Source organism: Meriones unguiculatus, chromosome 17, assembly GCF_030254825.1.
Source record: "Meriones unguiculatus strain TT.TT164.6M chromosome 17, Bangor_MerUng_6.1, whole genome shotgun sequence".
Taxonomy (NCBI): domain Eukaryota; kingdom Metazoa; phylum Chordata; class Mammalia; order Rodentia; family Muridae; genus Meriones; species Meriones unguiculatus.
This window is the reverse complement of record NC_083364.1, coordinates 36,967,223-36,983,764: the sequence shown is the minus strand read 5'-3', so window position 1 is coordinate 36,983,764 and position 16,542 is coordinate 36,967,223. Positions and strand designations below refer to the sequence as shown.

At 42.3% G+C, this 16,542-nt stretch overlaps 1 protein-coding gene across 8 annotated transcripts in view; it reads right to left on the bottom strand.

Moving 5' to 3' along the window:
- The window catches only part of Znf148 (zinc finger protein 148), a 111,969-nt gene that overhangs the window by 81,550 nt on the left and 13,877 nt on the right, over positions 1-16,542 (bottom strand). The window contains exon 2 of one of the 8 annotated variants that reach the window (XM_060370270.1): positions 8,019-8,178. The exons of 5 other annotated variants lie outside the window; for them this stretch is intronic. The gene's annotated coding sequence lies outside the window, so the exon portion shown is untranslated. Of the gene's footprint in view, positions 1-8,018; positions 8,179-13,045; positions 13,158-16,542 lie in introns of those variants that run through there. 2 more of the 8 variants (XM_060370275.1, XM_060370273.1) reach the window with 2 other exon arrangements.

The following is a 16,542-nucleotide window of genomic DNA, read 5'->3' as shown; positions in this document are numbered from 1 at the left end:
GACAGAAGGAACCCTGGACCTCACTGGGTAGCCAACCTAGCCAAATCAGTGAGCTACAAGATCCACTGAGATGACTCCCTGGTGAAGACTACACACTACTCACACAGAAGACCAGAGTTCAGTTCCCAGGACCCACACCAGATGCTCACAGGCATCTATGACTCTAACTCTAAGAGATTAGAGGCCTATCTGCCCGTACCTACATTCACATGCATATACCCACAAACATAAATAAAAATAAACCTCATAGGGCTGCAGAGATAGCTCAATGACTGAAATACTTGATGCTCTTGCACAGTGCCCAGGTTCAATTCCTAGCACACATACGGTGGCCTACACCCGTCCATGACTCCAGTTCCAAGGTATTCAACACTCTCTGACTTTCTCAGACATCAGGCATACCCATGTCACTCAGACCGATATGCAGACAAAACACTCGTTCAAATAAAATAAATCTAACTTCAATGAGTAAGTAAATAACCCTTAGAGCATTAAGAGCACACACTGCTCTTACAGAGGACCAAGGTTCAATTACCGGCACTCTCAAAGCAGCTCACAACTCTGTTAACTCCATTTCCAGAGAGATTGTCTTCAGGCCCTCTCAAGCAACTACTGCAGACATACACGCAGGCAAAACACCTATACACTTAAAATGATAAAATTCTAAAAATCTTAAGAGTTTTAAAAATAAGTGCATGGATGGATGGATGGATGGATGGATGGATAAGGTGGTGGACCAGTGAGATGGCTAGGTTGATACAGGTGCTTGCCACTAGGCTTGAGAACCTGAGTTTAATTCCTGGAACCCAGTTTTCCTTAACTTATACATGTGCAGTGTGGAACATGAGTGGTACACACACACACACACACACACACACACTTCTTTAAAAAAAAACTAACAAAAAGAGGAGCTCACAAGCAATATTAAGAATAAAATGAGCCACGCGATGTGGCACAAGCCTGTGATCCCAGCACTCAGGGAGGCTGAGGCAATCAGATCTCTGTGAGTTAAGGGTAGCCTGGTTTATAAAGTGAGTCCAAAATACCAAGGCTACACAGAGAAACCCTGTCTCAGAGAGAAAAAAAGAAGAAATGACATTATCAATATAGATCCTGAATTTAAAAAGATAAAGGAATATTGTAAACAATTTTATGCTCTTAAATTTGACCCCAGGTTCTGAGAACTGCTACCAAAATTAAAATAAGGTGATCATATATAATTCTATACCCATTAAAGTAAACTTGGCTCCTGAAAAGTTTCTCCCCCCAAAACTCCAGGCTAAAATGGATTCACTAGTTATTTCTACATAATAGTTAATAAAGAATTAAAACCAAATGTTCACTTATTTTCCCCCAAGCAGAGAGGGGAAGGCTCAAATGAGCTCAAGGCCAGCCTGGTCTACACAGAGTTCCAAGACAGCCAGGGCTTCACTGACTCTACCTCAAAAATCCAAACAGTGGGCAGTGGTGGTGGTACACACCTTTAATCCCTTCACTGGGGGAAGGGGGAAACGGAAGCAGGTGAGTCCAAAGCCAGCCTGGTTTATAAAGTGAGTTCTAGGACAGCCAGGGCTACACAGAGAAACTCTGTCTTGAAAAGCAAAAAAACAAAAGAAGAAAAAAAGAAAAGACAAATCATATCATTTCTGAATATAAGTGAAAAAATTCTCACCAAAATATTAGCACACCAAACCCACCAACACATAAAAGGATTACACACCACAGCCAAAGAGAAGTCTTGTCAGAAATGTCAGGTTGATTTAAAGTCTGAGAATCAATGTAACATGCTGTGCTGGCTCATACCAGCACAGACTGGTATACCTGACACAGACTGTATTAAAATACTGAGATAATGCCTCCATCCAGATTGCTTCTGGGCTTGGGTCTATAGGGCATGTTCTTAATTCATGGTTAATGTGTAGGCCCAGTCCACAGAAGAAGGTGCCACCTTCGGTGGCGGTCCTGAGTTGTTTTGTGAAGCAGACTAAGCTAGTAATAGGCAGCACAGCACTCCTCCAAGGCCTCTGCTTCAGTCTCTTCCTCCAGGTCCCTGCCTAGACTTCCCACCCTGACTTCCCTCAGTGATGGAATGTGATCTGAGAGATGTGATGAAATAAACCCTTTTCCTCCCCCAGTGGTTTTTGGTTGTGGTGTTTTATCACAGGGATAGAAACATATGGAACATCAAAACAATAAAGAACTAGAAGTCAAATCATTGCTTTTAACAAATCAGCAAGAGATGTGGAAAAATTAATAAAATCCAGTACCTTTGCATGCACACATACACAAGAGAACAGACTGATGAAATTACTACAATCTAATAAACACTGTCTATGAGAAAGCCACAGTTAACATCATAATTAATGCTGAAATAGTAAATCCTTCTCCCTAAGAGCAGAAACAAGACAAGGATGTCTGTGCTTACTACTTCTAGAAGCACTATTATAGAGTAATCAGACAATTAAGAAAGAAAATTAAATAAAAGGCATTAATCTTGTAAAGGAAGTAAAACAGCTCCAGGTGGCATGCTCTAGAAGACAGACATATCTAAAGAACCCATGAAAAAAACACTAGGACCAATAAATTCAACAAGGCTGCATAGTGCAACAAAACTACAAGATCAGGCTGGAAATGTAACTCAGATGGTAGCACCCTTGCCTTGGAGCAAAAGCCCTGGGCCTGCTCTCCAGCACCACATAAACCAGGCATGGTGCTCCCTGCCTGTAATCCCATCACTTGGAGCGAAGCAGCAAGACAATCAGAAGTTCTTGGTAACCATCAGCTACACAGTGAGTTCAAGACCAGTCTAGCTCAATAACAACAAACAATCCAATTATATTTCTGTAGTGGCGAAGGATGAGGCTCAGCAGCACAGGACTTGTGTAATATTGTGAAACCACCAAGGGGAGGAGGATGGGCAAGAAATGGCTTTTATAAACCAGGAACACGCTTGCAATCCTAGTACTCAGGAGCTGAGGCAGGAGGACTCAGAAGTTCAAGACCAGCCTGTATATAAAGTAATTACTAAGTTAACAAAACAGGCACTTGTAACTGAAAATTACAAAACCTGACTTAAAGGAATTAAGAAAGATCGGAACAGGTATCTGGTATTTATGAGTCAGAAACTTCAGTACTGTTAAGATGCATACTAGCCAGGCAGCAGTGGAGCACACCTGTGATCCCAGCACTCTGGGAGGCAGAGGCAGGCAGATCTCTGTGAGTTCAAGGCCAGCCTGGTTTTACAAATTGAGTCCAAAATAGCCAAGGCTACACAGAGAAACCCTGTGTGTGTGTGGGGGGGGGGGGGGTGTGAATCCCAAACTCATCTGCAGATTTAATGCAACTACTACACAAAACCCTGCAGCATGGGGATGCAGCTCAGGAAAGCACACACCTGTCACGGAAAGGCTCTGGAGTCAAGCCCCAGCATGTCTGCTGCCACTCCCACCACCCTTGAGAAGCTTAAATAGAAGACCTGAAACCATCAATCTCCTAGCAGAAAAGGGGAGAAGGAATGCTTCATGACACATCAATGGTTTCTTGAACACGACCCCAAAACACATATGCAATAAAAGCTAAAAATAGGCAAGTGAGACTATGTCAAACTGAAAGAAGTCTACTAGGCAAAGAAAACAATCAGGTAAAATGCACCCTACTGAATACAGCAGAAGACATGCAAACCACATCTGATGAGGACAACATCGAAACTACAAGAGAAACTCCCACAACATTCCCACAAAGTAATGCCTGGCTTTTTAAAAGAAGAAAGAAGGAGGGGAGCAGGGAGGAAGAAAGCTAGCTAGCTAGGGGTGTGGCTTAGCAGCAAAGGAAAGGGGTAGCATGCCCAAGGCCTTGAGCAAAATTTCCAGCAGCAGAGTAAGAAGGGACTGAGGCCCCCGGACAGATAGTTCTCCAAAAGCAATATACAAAAAGAAAACAGAACTAGAAAAAGAGACCTGGAGGACAGCTTGGCCAGCAAACTCCTTGACTTGTAAGCATGGGAACCTGAGTTCAAGCGCCAGAGTCCAGTAAGAACACTGGACTCAAAAGATGCTCAAAAGATGCTTATAGGCCCAGCACTGGGGAGGGAAGGCGGGAGGATACTGGACCTTAGTGGCCAGTTAGTCTAGCTCAGTTGTTGGGCTCCAAGCCAAAAGAGAGACCCTGTGTAAAAGGAAAAGAAGATGGTGTTTCTGTAATTGACACTGCAGACTACCCTCTGGCTTACACAGATACACGCACCTACAGACATGCAAACATTTACACACATGCTTTAGAAAAAAACATGAAGGGGCCAGTGATGGCAGTGCATGCCTTTAGTCCCAGCCCTCGGGAGGCAAAGGCAGGCAGATCTGTGAGTTTGAGGCTAGCCTGGTCTACAGAGTGAATTCCAGGACAGCCAAAGCTACACACAGAGAAACCCTGTCTAGAAAAACAAAATAAAATTACACCCAACTACTATCTCACACCTATTAGGATGGTCATGATCCAAAGTGTAAAAATAAATGTTGAGAGAGTATGAAAAAACTGAAAACCCTATATGTCACTAATGAGAATGTAAAATAATAGCTGTAGCCGAAAGCTTACAGAGGCTCTTCAAAGACAAAAATCATACTACAGTAACCCTACTTGAGGTTATTTATCCAAAAGAACTGAAATCAGTTCCTAGAGGTATTTACACCATTCTAAAAGTAACCAAATGAACACCAGCAGATAAGGAAAAAGGAAACGTGTAAGCCCTAAGACAGCAGGAAAAGGCAGGAGCCACCAAGCCTGAGTTCCATTCCCGGAGTCCACGGAGTAGAAAAGAGTCATTCCTACAAATTGTCTCTAACCTACAAAGGCAAGCATAGCACATACGTGCCTACACACGGACACAAAATAAATTGATAAATAAATACATGTCATTTTGAAATATAAAGTATTGTATAAACATACAATGAAATATTCAGCACTAAACAGGAAGATTCAACATGGATAAAGCCTGAGAACAAAATGCTAAGTAAAGCCACAGATACCATAGGCAGGATCTAAAGTGACCACAGGAGAGAGCCAGTGTACATGCAGGCTGCCAGGGGACAAGAAAGTAAAAATGAGGAGCTATGCTACATAGGTCCAAAAGCTCAGAGATTAAAAAGTGAGAACCTGGGTGGGACCAGGAGCAGAGGAGGAAGGAGGCTACAACTAGGATGTAAAATGAATAAATAAAAATTAATTCAAAACAAATAATTTGTAAGTGAAAAGCTTCTAACTGCTTTACAATGCTGCTTCTAGTTAATTTCATGCTCTAAATATAATTTTGAGAGCACAGGTCTCATAGTTGATATTTTTAAAACCAAAGTCTTAAATATTGTGCTTCAAAGATACCATCAAGAAAGTAAAGACAACCCTTACAGAGAAGTATGTACAAACCATACCACAATATCCAGAATATACAAAGACTGTGACCTCTGGTCACAAAGAAGTATGAGAGGGATCCCTCTCCCAATTCTGCAGCAGATACTTGCTGGGCATCTGTACTGCTTGGTTTTTTTGTCAACTTGACACAAACCTAAACATATCTGGAAAAAAGGAATCTTAATGGAGAAAATGCCTCCATAAGATTGGCTTGTAGGGAGTTGGAGAGATGGCTCAGAGGTTAAGAGCACTGGCTGCTCTTCCAGAGGTCCTGAGTTCAATTCCCAGCAACCACATGGTGGCTCGCAACCATCTATAATGAGATCTGGTGTCCTCTTCTGGTGTGCAGATATACACAGAGACAACATTGTATACATAATTAAAAAATAAATAACTCTTTTAAAAAAAAGATTGGCTTATGGAGCAAGTCTGTGGAATACTATCTTGATTAATGACTATTAGTCACAGGGAAGGTGCCCCCTTGGCAATTGGCCCAAGACTGTGTAAGAAAGCAGGATGAGCAAGCCATGAGGAGCAAGCCAGTAAGCAGCACTCTTCCATGGTCTCTAATTCAGTTCCTGCCTCCAGGTACCTGCCTTGAGTTCCTTCCCTGACTTCCCTCACTGATAGGGTGGGTTCTTTCCTCCACAGGTTGTTCTTGGTCGTGGTGTTTCCTCATAGAAATAGAAACTCAAAGACACTAGCGTTTAAAGCAACTCAAATCCAGAAAAAAGCTGCTTCACTGCAAATGTCAATTATGTACCCCCAGGTTGGTTGTCTTAAGACTTGTAACTAGCCTGCGATAAATCAGAGTTCTCATGAACCCCACCTTGGTCCAGCTAATTTGATAGAGCTTCTCATAGAACTCTGAAATACACAATTATTGGCCTACTACAGAGGATCTGCAGAAGACATCAATAAACATCAGAGGAGACACATATGCCTAAGGAATGAGGGGAGAATGGCCTTGCTTCCATGCCCTCTCCAGCACAATATGCTCCAGGGACCTCCTCCACAGGCTGAACTATTCAGAAGCTCCTCAAACTCAATTCTCTGGTGTTCAAAAGGAGGCCTCACTAATTAAGTATAAATTATTATACTGCTGTCCAATGATTGTCTTCTCAACCTTTGTTCTTCCCCTCCTTGGAACCCCCAAATCATACCTAGTTCTTTTCTGTGACTGCTCTCCACTGTGAAGCTATCCAGGAGGCTACAGCTCACTATACCCAATAAAAAATAAAAATAGAAATAGAAAATTTTAAAAAGCCTACTCATTAGAGTCCAAGCATTTTAGGAGTTACATGCCAGGAAATGGATAAAGACCAAACATACATTTTACAATGCCACATCATTAAATAATACTTTACACCCGCAAAGAATGCTATAATCAGAAAGGCTGTTACCAGCCTGGCATAATGGAACATCCCTGTCACCTCAGCACTACGAAAGCTGGAGTAAGAAGACCCTAAACTGAATTCGGTCGGGGCTACTTAGCAAAGAGCAAGAACTACTTGGCTGGGGGGTTACAATATCACCTTCAGGTGATATTGGTAAGAGTTCACACATTGCTGATGGAAAAGTAAAATAGTAAAGCCACTTTGGAAAAGTCTGCAATTTCTTAACTGATTAAACACTGAGGTGGTACAATACTCAGCAATTCCACTGCTTGGCATATATACAAGAAAACTGAAAGCAAAGTCTTAGAGCAAAAATATGGGCTAGTCATGCAGTTCAGTTGTGCAGAACCTGTTAAACCTCCATTTAAAAAAAAAAAAAAATCCTCTTTTCAGCAGAGGATGGTAGTCCAAGCCTTTAATCCCAGAAGAAGCAGGTGGGTGGGTCTCTGTGAGTTCAAGCCCATCCTCGCCTACACAGTCAAGCCAGTCAAGGCTACATAGTGAGACCCTGTCTCAGGAAAAAAAAGAAAGGAAGGAAGGAGTGAGGGAGGGACAGAGGGAGGATGGACAAAGAGAGAGAGACAAAAAGACAGAGAGAGAAAGGGAGAAAGGGAGAGAGGGAGAGAGGGGGCAGCCTGGGGAACACAGTTCAGCAATCAAAGTACGTACAGAGGTCAGATCCCCAGAACCCACATTAAACACATAAACAAGTGGTGGGCATTAGTGGCTCATCTGTAATTTCAGCCTCAAAAAAAAAAAAAAAACAAAAAAACAGAGACTGGAGACAGGGTCCCAGAGCAAGCTGGCTAAGGAGACTAGTGAGCTCCAGGTTTGACTGAGAGAACTTGTCTACATTAAGATAGAAGACTGCTCAGGAAGATCACAGATATGAACCCTGAGACTCAGCTCACAAATGTGCCCACTATCATGCAAAAGTGCATACACATACAACATACATAAAGAAAAAAATTATTTTTAAAATGGACACCTATGGCGACATGGTGGGGAAAGGGAGGGAGCACCCCAACAGAGAAAGGGAAAAGAGCATGAGAGAAGGAGGAAGCAAGAGAGGAAGAGGGAGAGAGAGAGAGAGGGAGGGAGGGAGTGACAGGCTGGACACTAAGCACCTGGGCCAGATGATGTCATAGGACACGGGTACTGATAGGATGCTGTCAAGACCCCACAGGCAGGCCAGTTGCCTGCATAACCTAAGTTACTACTAACCCATTAAAAAGCAATCAGCTGGGGCTGGAGAGACGGCACAGAGGTCAAGAGCAATAGCTGCTCTGCCAAAGGTCCTGAGTTCAATTTCCAGCAGCCACAGGGTAGCGCATAACCACCTATAATGAGATCAGGTGCCCTCTTCTGGTATGCAGACAGAATCCTGTGTAAATAATAAATAAATAAATCTTAAAAAAAAAGAAAAAGTTACTCAGTTACTGACACATCCCATATCATTTAAGAGAGTAATAACCAAAACAGGCCACAGAAAACCATCCACGTTATGATTCCATTAAAATGTTCAAAACAGCCGGGCAATGGTGGTATGCACCTTTAATGCCAGCACTCAAAAGCAAAGGCAGGTGGATCTCTGAGTTCGAGGCTAGCCTGGTCTGTAGAACAAGTTCCCGACAGCCAGGGCATGCATGCATAAATAAATGAATGAGTGAATGAAATGTTATGTTTGAAGCAGGCAAACTCCTAGAAGCAGAAAGAGTAGTGACTTCTGAAGAGCCTGAGAGGAAGGAGAATTACAAGCAGTTTCTTTTTAAGATAGTGAAAATACTGTAAATACTTTACACGTGAAATATTTTAAAATTGATTATGGCAATAGCCACATAGCTCTGTGAATATACTAAAAGCCATATCACTGTTTTATTTATTTTGGGTTTTTGTTTGTCTGTTTGTTTGTTTGTTTGTTTCTCGGAGACAAGGTTTCTCTGTGTAGCTTTGGCTGTCCTGGACTTGCTTTGTAGACCAGGCTGGCCTCAAAATCAGAGATCCGCTGCCTGCCTCTGCCTCCCCAGGCTGGGATTACAGGCGTGCAGCACAGTGCCCAGCTATCACTCTGTTTTAAGTAGATTAATTACATAGCATGCTAGAATACCTCAAATATGTTTAAAGAAAACTCAATGGTCCCTAGAATGTGTTTCAAAAATTACAGGAAAGATATAAACAGGAATTGCTCGTCACTGATTCCAAGTCTACATAATAGGTTGGGCAGTGGGGGCACACGCCTTTAATCCCAGCAGGCGGAGCTCTGTGAGTGTGAAGACAGCCCGCTCCACAGAGTGAGTTCCAGGACAGCCAGGGCTGCAGAGAGAAACCCTGCCTCAAATGAACAAAACAAAACAAAACAAAACAAACAAACAAACAAAAGAAAAAAGAAAAAACAAAAAACGGTCTTAAAAAAGGAAAACTATGAAGAATTCTCAAAACTCAGCTCTCACTGCCTTTTTTTTTTTTTGGGGGGGGGAGGTGAGCCCAAGCACTGCAGTTTGTAATTAGTAATAAAAAGAGCCTTATGTGTAAAAAAAAAAAAAGAATTCCTAAAACTCAACAGTAAATAAGCAAATAATTCTGACTGAACAAAAGGTATCAAGCATTTCACAAAAAAAAAAATAAAAAATCTGAGCAGAATAAAAACACAAAAAGATGATCAAAACCATTAGCCATCACAGCAAGTAACTAAACACACACTTAGCAAAACGCAACTCAGCAATCTTATCACTGGACATTTATTTCAGAAAAGCAAAGGAAAACTTTTATTTACACAAAATTTTCACACTTCCTGCACAGATTTTCACTAGCTCCTGGTTTACAATGGAAAATTCTGACCATTACCCAGGGCTCAGGTATGCTGGGCAGAGAAGAGCACTGACTGTGTGAGCACAGAGTTCGAATCTCCAGAGCTCACAGAGAAAGCCAGGTGTGCCTGTAATCCCAGCACAGTGAGGGGCGGAGGAAGGACTGCTGGCCGCCAGCCTAGCTCCAGGCTCAGCAAGAGACCCCGTCTCACCAAGTAACAAGAGCGCTGGTCCTCTGCCGGGCCACACATACACACATACACACACACACACACACACACACACACACACACACACGGACACACACGGACACCGCACACCCACACCACAGGCAAGGACTCCCGCAACAGGTGAAAGGTCACACAAAGAATCTCTCTTTAACTCATGGTTACACACCATTCTGGAAATGGAAAAAACACAGAGCGAGGGACCAGGCTGCCAGGAGTCAGGGAGCAAGCTTGTGAAGGGACTACCACAGGGTGTGGCAAGAGGGGTGGCCTTTGTGGCAACTCGAGTTTTATCTTCATTGCAGTGGCTATGCAAATTTCAACATGAGAAAAATGGCACAAAATTATACATACACCATTAGTATAGGTCTAAAAACTGTAAAAACTACAAATTTAGTAGTCTTATTAACGGTAGGTAAGATACCACTGCCAACTTTTCGGGGTTTGGTAACTTATAAGATGTCTGAATGAAGGAAGCACAGCATTCTTTCTGTTTTATTTTTGAGACAGGGTCTCATTTTGTAGCGCTGGCTGGTATGGAAATTGCTGTGTAGACCAGGGTGGCCTCAAACTCACAGAGATATGTCTACTTTGCCTCCTGATTGCTGGAATTAAAGGTGTATACCACCACACCCAGTTGCCCAGCCTTCTACACTAATTTTGACACTTCCTATAATTTTTCAAAAAGTTAATTCTAAAAATAGCAAAAGTCATGGGGCCAGCAGGCTTGGCAAGTAAAGGTACTTGCTGCCAAGCCTAGGGAGTGATCCTTGGGATCCAAACGGTAGAAAGAGAGATCTGACTCCTACGAGCTGTCCTTTGACCTCAGCAGGTAAAGCAAACCTGTTTTTAAATTGTGAATGGTCTTCCCCCCCCCCCTTTAGTGTAGATAGTGAGGGGTTGGGGCGAGGACTCTGAGAGTAAAGTACTTTCCAAATAAACATGAGCACCTGAGTCTGGGTCCCCAGGTTGCTGGTGCACATTTGCAATCTGAGTGCCGCGAAGGCACATCCCCAGAGGGCACTGACAGCCAGCCCAGACAAATTCTTTTGCTTTTTCAAGACAGGGTTTCTCTGTGTAGCCTTGACTATCCTGGACTCCATTTGTAGACCAGGCTGGCCTCAAACTCATAGAGATCCTCCTGTCTCTATCTCCCGAGTGCTGGGATCACAGGCATGTGCTATCATGCCCAGCCTCAGCCTAGAAAAATTCAATGAAAGACCTTGTGTCAAAGTGTAAGGGAGAGCTCACAGAAGGTACCATGTATGTGCCCATACAAATTATTAAAAGGGGAAATACTGAAAACTGCACAATTACAATTCACTGAAGAATTCAGCAAATGAAAATGAATATGGAAAAAGTAACTAATTATATGGACACTGAAAAAATACTTCTTGCTATGCAGGTGCTTAAATTTTTTAATTTGATTAATTATGTCAAGACAATATTCTTTCCCTTAGTGATGATCTTAAGTAATTTCAATAAAATACATAAATTTAAACTATAGCTGTAGTGGTACACCCCTTTAATCCCAAAACTAGGGAGGCAGAGGGATATCTAAATTGATTGCAACATGGTCTACAGAGTGAGTTCTAGGACAGCCAAGACTGTTACAAAGAGAAACCCTGTCTCAAAACACCAAAAAAGACCACTCACCAAATGCTGCTGTGTGGCCAATGTGGAAATGAGAATAACAGCACTCTAAGCTAAGGAGGAGAGACTGGAGAGATGGTTCCACAGCTAGGAGAAGTTGCTACTCTCCCAGAAGACCCAGGGTCAATTTCCAGCACCCACATGGCAGTTCACAATCAGCTGTAACTACAGTTCAGGAGATCTTGCACTCTTGCCTCTGACTTCCTGAACTCTGACATGCATGCAGGCAAAACACCCATACATATTAAAATTTAAATTTTTTTAAACTAAAAGTCTTCAATATTCTTAAAAGCTGTGAGAGAAAGTCATAAATATTTCTATCTGTACCTTGTTAAGCATCCTTAATAAAGAGGTCCAAAGGTTTTATTTCCTTTTTTATTTTGAGACAGTCTGGCTATATAGCCCAGACTCACCTAGAAGGGGTGATCCTCCTGCCTCAAACCTCCTGAGTTCTGGCATCACGGGCCTGTCAATATAGGCAGGCAGGCAAGTTTTAAACTGAGATTACTATTAACACAATTCCTCTTCTCCCTGGCATTTTTAAAAGGCTAAACATTCAAGTTACTTACTTGTAACCACTGAGAATATCTACATGAAAAACACACCCAGCCAGTTAAATGCCACAAGCATCTACATCGATCTATTTAACCAAATACAAATGCAGCACAAATCCCATAAAAGGAACTAACACTGAGGACTACTCAAGGCCCTTGTGTGTGTGTGTGTGTGTGTGTGTGTGGGTGTGTGGGTGTGTTTTAAAAAGGCCAAATTAATTCCATGCAAATGCATTACACTTAAGCTTACACATTTCAACGATAAACTAAACATTGCCATATTCATTTTCTGAGTTTCTTAGTGCTTGCTATAAAACTAACCCGGCCATATTTCCACCCAAACAGATAAATAGCCAGTTTCATTGGTCTATTCTTGGATAGGTCACCAGACTGGGAATAAGAGACCCAGAGTCTATTCCCAGCTGCAAAACACCACCAGTAATCTCAAACATTATTCTCTCAGGTTGAGGTTTCTACACGCATACTATGCTGATAATACTATCCAGACATGCAGAGGAAAGTGGGGACTGCCCCGGACACCCAAAAGTCAATTGCAAACATATTTTTAGATTAGTTCTAGAATTCTGTATAACTTATTTATAGTAACATTTAACACACTTGAAATTTCAAAACTATGTGGTACTGTTATCATTGTTCTCCACAAAATTACTAAGTCTTTTAAAATCATGCCCGATTTTAAGGTTCCATATGAGAAACTGAACGTCACAATTATTATATAAAAGACTTAAATGCAAGCGGGAGGGGAGAGCTTCCAGTTTGTTTCCTAACTTTAGCTCTGAATCTGCTACACCCCTGTCACTGAGAAGTCCTTCGCAGTCTGGAGAGCAAAAGTTTGCCCCACAGCCTAACCCTGGAAAGGCCTCGGAGCTTCCTCACCACTAGCCATGCAGGTCTTACTGGCACAGTCAACATAAGGACTGCGGCACACACATTCTGCCTAAGTCCAAGGTTTAAACAAAGTTGTCTTGTAGAACGAGTTCCGGCCTGACCTTCTCACGAACCACAAAGCTGCGAGCACAGCGCAGCCAACAGGAGAAGCAGCAGCCCCGGGCCCCCGGCAGTCCTACAGCAACAAACACTGCACCGAGGCACACAGGCAGAGTGGCCCCAGCGCGCAGCCGATCCGGAAGCAGCGCAGAGCCCTCGGGCGCACGCGCTCCACACAAAAGGCTCCTCCTCCTGGCTGACTTGACCGCCGCCAACAGGCCTTGGCCGCAAGCGCGTGGATCCCGCGGGCGCCTCGGCTGTTTGGCTCAGTTCGGCCAGGCTCCGCAACCTGTCCGGAGTTCCAAAAGCCCGGGAGACTTGAGGACTCCCTATTCCCGGAGCTTTGGTAAAAACCTGCACCCTTACAAGCTGCAGACTGTCATCAGAAGTAACCAGAACACATGGCACATGGCAGAACACAGCCTTACAGAGGAAACCTTAGTCACTTTAGTCTTTCCTCTTCTCCTTAATTTGCTCATTTTATTCTTCCCTCCCTCTGGTTTTAAAGCAGGAACTGCATTCTTCCTTAAGAAATTCTCTGTAGCCCATCTTTCCATTTCCTTTCTTGAAATTTACCCAACAAGTCTCCCAAGTCTCTTCTACAACGCTCCCACCTTGCTGGTCAAAATCCCACCAAATTTAACTTTTATAATCTGTACCAGCTCCTGCCAAATAACTCATAAGTAAAGGCAGAGAGGCAGGGGCATCTCTGAGTTCAAGGTTCTACAATTCAACTTCCAGGACAGTCAGGGCTCTGTTATGCAAAGAAACCCAGTCTCGAAAAGCAAATGGGGGGGGGGGGGGTAATTCTAAACAATCAGTTGATACTCTCATCCCCAAAACCCACAGAAAGGTGGAGAGGTGGCTCTAAAATAAAGTCACCCTCTAACCTCTACGTGCAATACACAGACACTAATAAGTACTTTTTTAAAAACGTCAAATCCTTGCTAGTAAAAGGGAAAGGTTACAGAATAAAAGTTGACAAAAGTAAGTATTATTGGAGAGCAGGACAGGCTAAGTTTGGGAGCAAAGATGTAAGCATGGTCTGACTCTTAAATATCATCAATCATGGTAAGTAGATGGAAAAAGATAAGGGATTCTTTTTTAGGTGCAAAGTTTCCATTTACACTATATTTTGTCTCTGAGATTAGCAAGTCAATGCCTTTAGAGATGTTCAATAGATAAGTAAGACTAGAATATACATGTACAAAATTATCAAAAAAAAACTTAAAAAATAGAAATAAGCCAAGAAAACATATTTAGAACTGTGTGGGGGAGGCGTCCATGCACTGGTAATAAATGGGAAGAAAAGCAAACTCCCAAAACTCAAAAAGTAAGTGACGTAAGTGAGGTATGGAATGCACATAGTCTCAGCCACTAGTGAGAAGATGGTTTCAAGACAGGAGGATTGCAATTTCTGTCCAGCCTAAGGAAAAATAAGAAGACTGGCTCTTATTTAAAAACTTAAAAAAAAAAAAAAGACTGAAAATGGGCTAAAAGGCAGGACACACTCAGGTTCTTCTGCAGGATGTCGCCTTCCTTCTGTCTAGCTTGCTCCTTCAATCTCTGTCCTGAATGTCACTATGTACAGTAGTCTTATATATCTAAATGTGTCTAAATGTGGAGAAGGCATGTCTTCTCCACATTTGCTCTCAAGGCAAGCTACTCTTCTTTCCCCTCCTCCCTTTATTTTTAATCATATTTAGGTCCTCTCTGACATTCTCATTCATTTCCATTCTATATTTTAACTCAGAGGTTCTAAACCTTCCTAATGCTCCAACCCTTTAACATAGTTCCACATGCTGTGGTAAACCCAACCATAAAATTATTTTCATTGCTACTTTGTAACTCCAATTTTGCTGCTGTTATGACTTGTAATGTAAACATTTAAGAGACAGAGGTTTGTCAAAGGGGTCACAACCCACAGGTTGAGAACCACTAATTTAACTGGCTTCTATCAATTTGTCCATACTCTGGCTGGGCATGTGGCTCAGTAGCTAGAGTGGAAACCTAGCATGTATCACATTCTGGGTTTGATCCAAGCACCACATAAAACTAGATGTAGTACACAAACCTGTAATCTTAGCACTTGGGAGGTAGAGGCAAAAGAATCAGAAGTTCAAGATCATCCTCAGCCAAATAGCAAGTTCAAGGCCAGCCTGCACTACTACTACTGGCAATCTCTCAAAAAAGAAAAGGGAGGAGGGTGGCCTTGCCCATGCTCTATAGTCAACAAATACAAACCTTTCATCTCATCTATGATACACGTCTACCTTACTTTTAATATTTCCTTTCTAACCCACCTCTCAGCTAAGTTTCTCTGCATATTATATATGAAGAATTGTGATTCTACAAATGTCATTTTGTACAAAACATCATAGAGCTAGTGACTATAACAAGTCTATTTCTCCCAATCCCATACCTCAAAAACAATCTGAGACTTTTTTGACCTCTTGACCAGACGGCTCTGACCACTTCCTCTTCTCTCAAACTTGTCCTTTCCTGCATAAACTGCTTCTCTGATGTCTACAGCACCATTCTCCTACTCCTTCAGTGCAATAAAATGTCTTTCTGCTTCTCCTGTTACTACTATGTCACTAAAGATTGCTGTGTGGTTCCTGTATGCACTTCACCCATCCCTCTGCATCATCCCCAATCTCTAAAATAGTTTCTTGTCCTTTTCCCCCAAAGACTTTAATTTTGTAGGCTTGGCTATCTTGGAACTTACTCTGTAGACCAGGCTGGCCTCGAACTCAGTGATCCCCCTGCCTCTGGGTAGATGTTGTTCTCAATGAGTTCAACAATATGCTCAACAACTTTCTTCAGTACTTTCAGTACTCATTTTCTTAAAGTACAGCCCTAGTCAGCTATGTACACAAATACTGAAAAATAAGCCACCAACTCAAAGTACTTTATAACTTCAAAGATTCTCTTTCATCAGCCACAACTATATACTCTAGTTATACATGAATTCTCAGTCCCCCTGCCTCAGTTTACTGAGTCCTGGAGTCACAAACATGTACCATCCATCACACCTGTCTAACCTGCTTTGTACTGGCATTTATTCACTTATTCCCTACACACTATGAAGCTAGCAGTCCCATCAGCACGGCCTTCCTCAGAACGTCACTGTCCTCTACCATGCTCACTACATACCTCCTCAGTGAGTCCATCCTCACCTGTTTTCTCTACTCACACACTGGGTATTAAAAGCATAAGCAGAAAGCTATCAAATCTTCCATGATTTATTCTAAATATAACTATTCATCCCATCAACTAATCTAAATCATTTCCATACTTAAATGCTTAATCCTATTCAAATACTCAAGTCCTTCCATGAAATTCTCAGATCATACCTTTGGCACCTATAATCCTCTTTACAGCTTCTAAAATGCTGTATCTTCCTTCATCCATCTGTTACCTATCGCCTCCAGCTTCAGAATAAAGTATTCATCCTTAAAATCAACTCAGTACAGTCCCTACATTCACGGCTTCCATA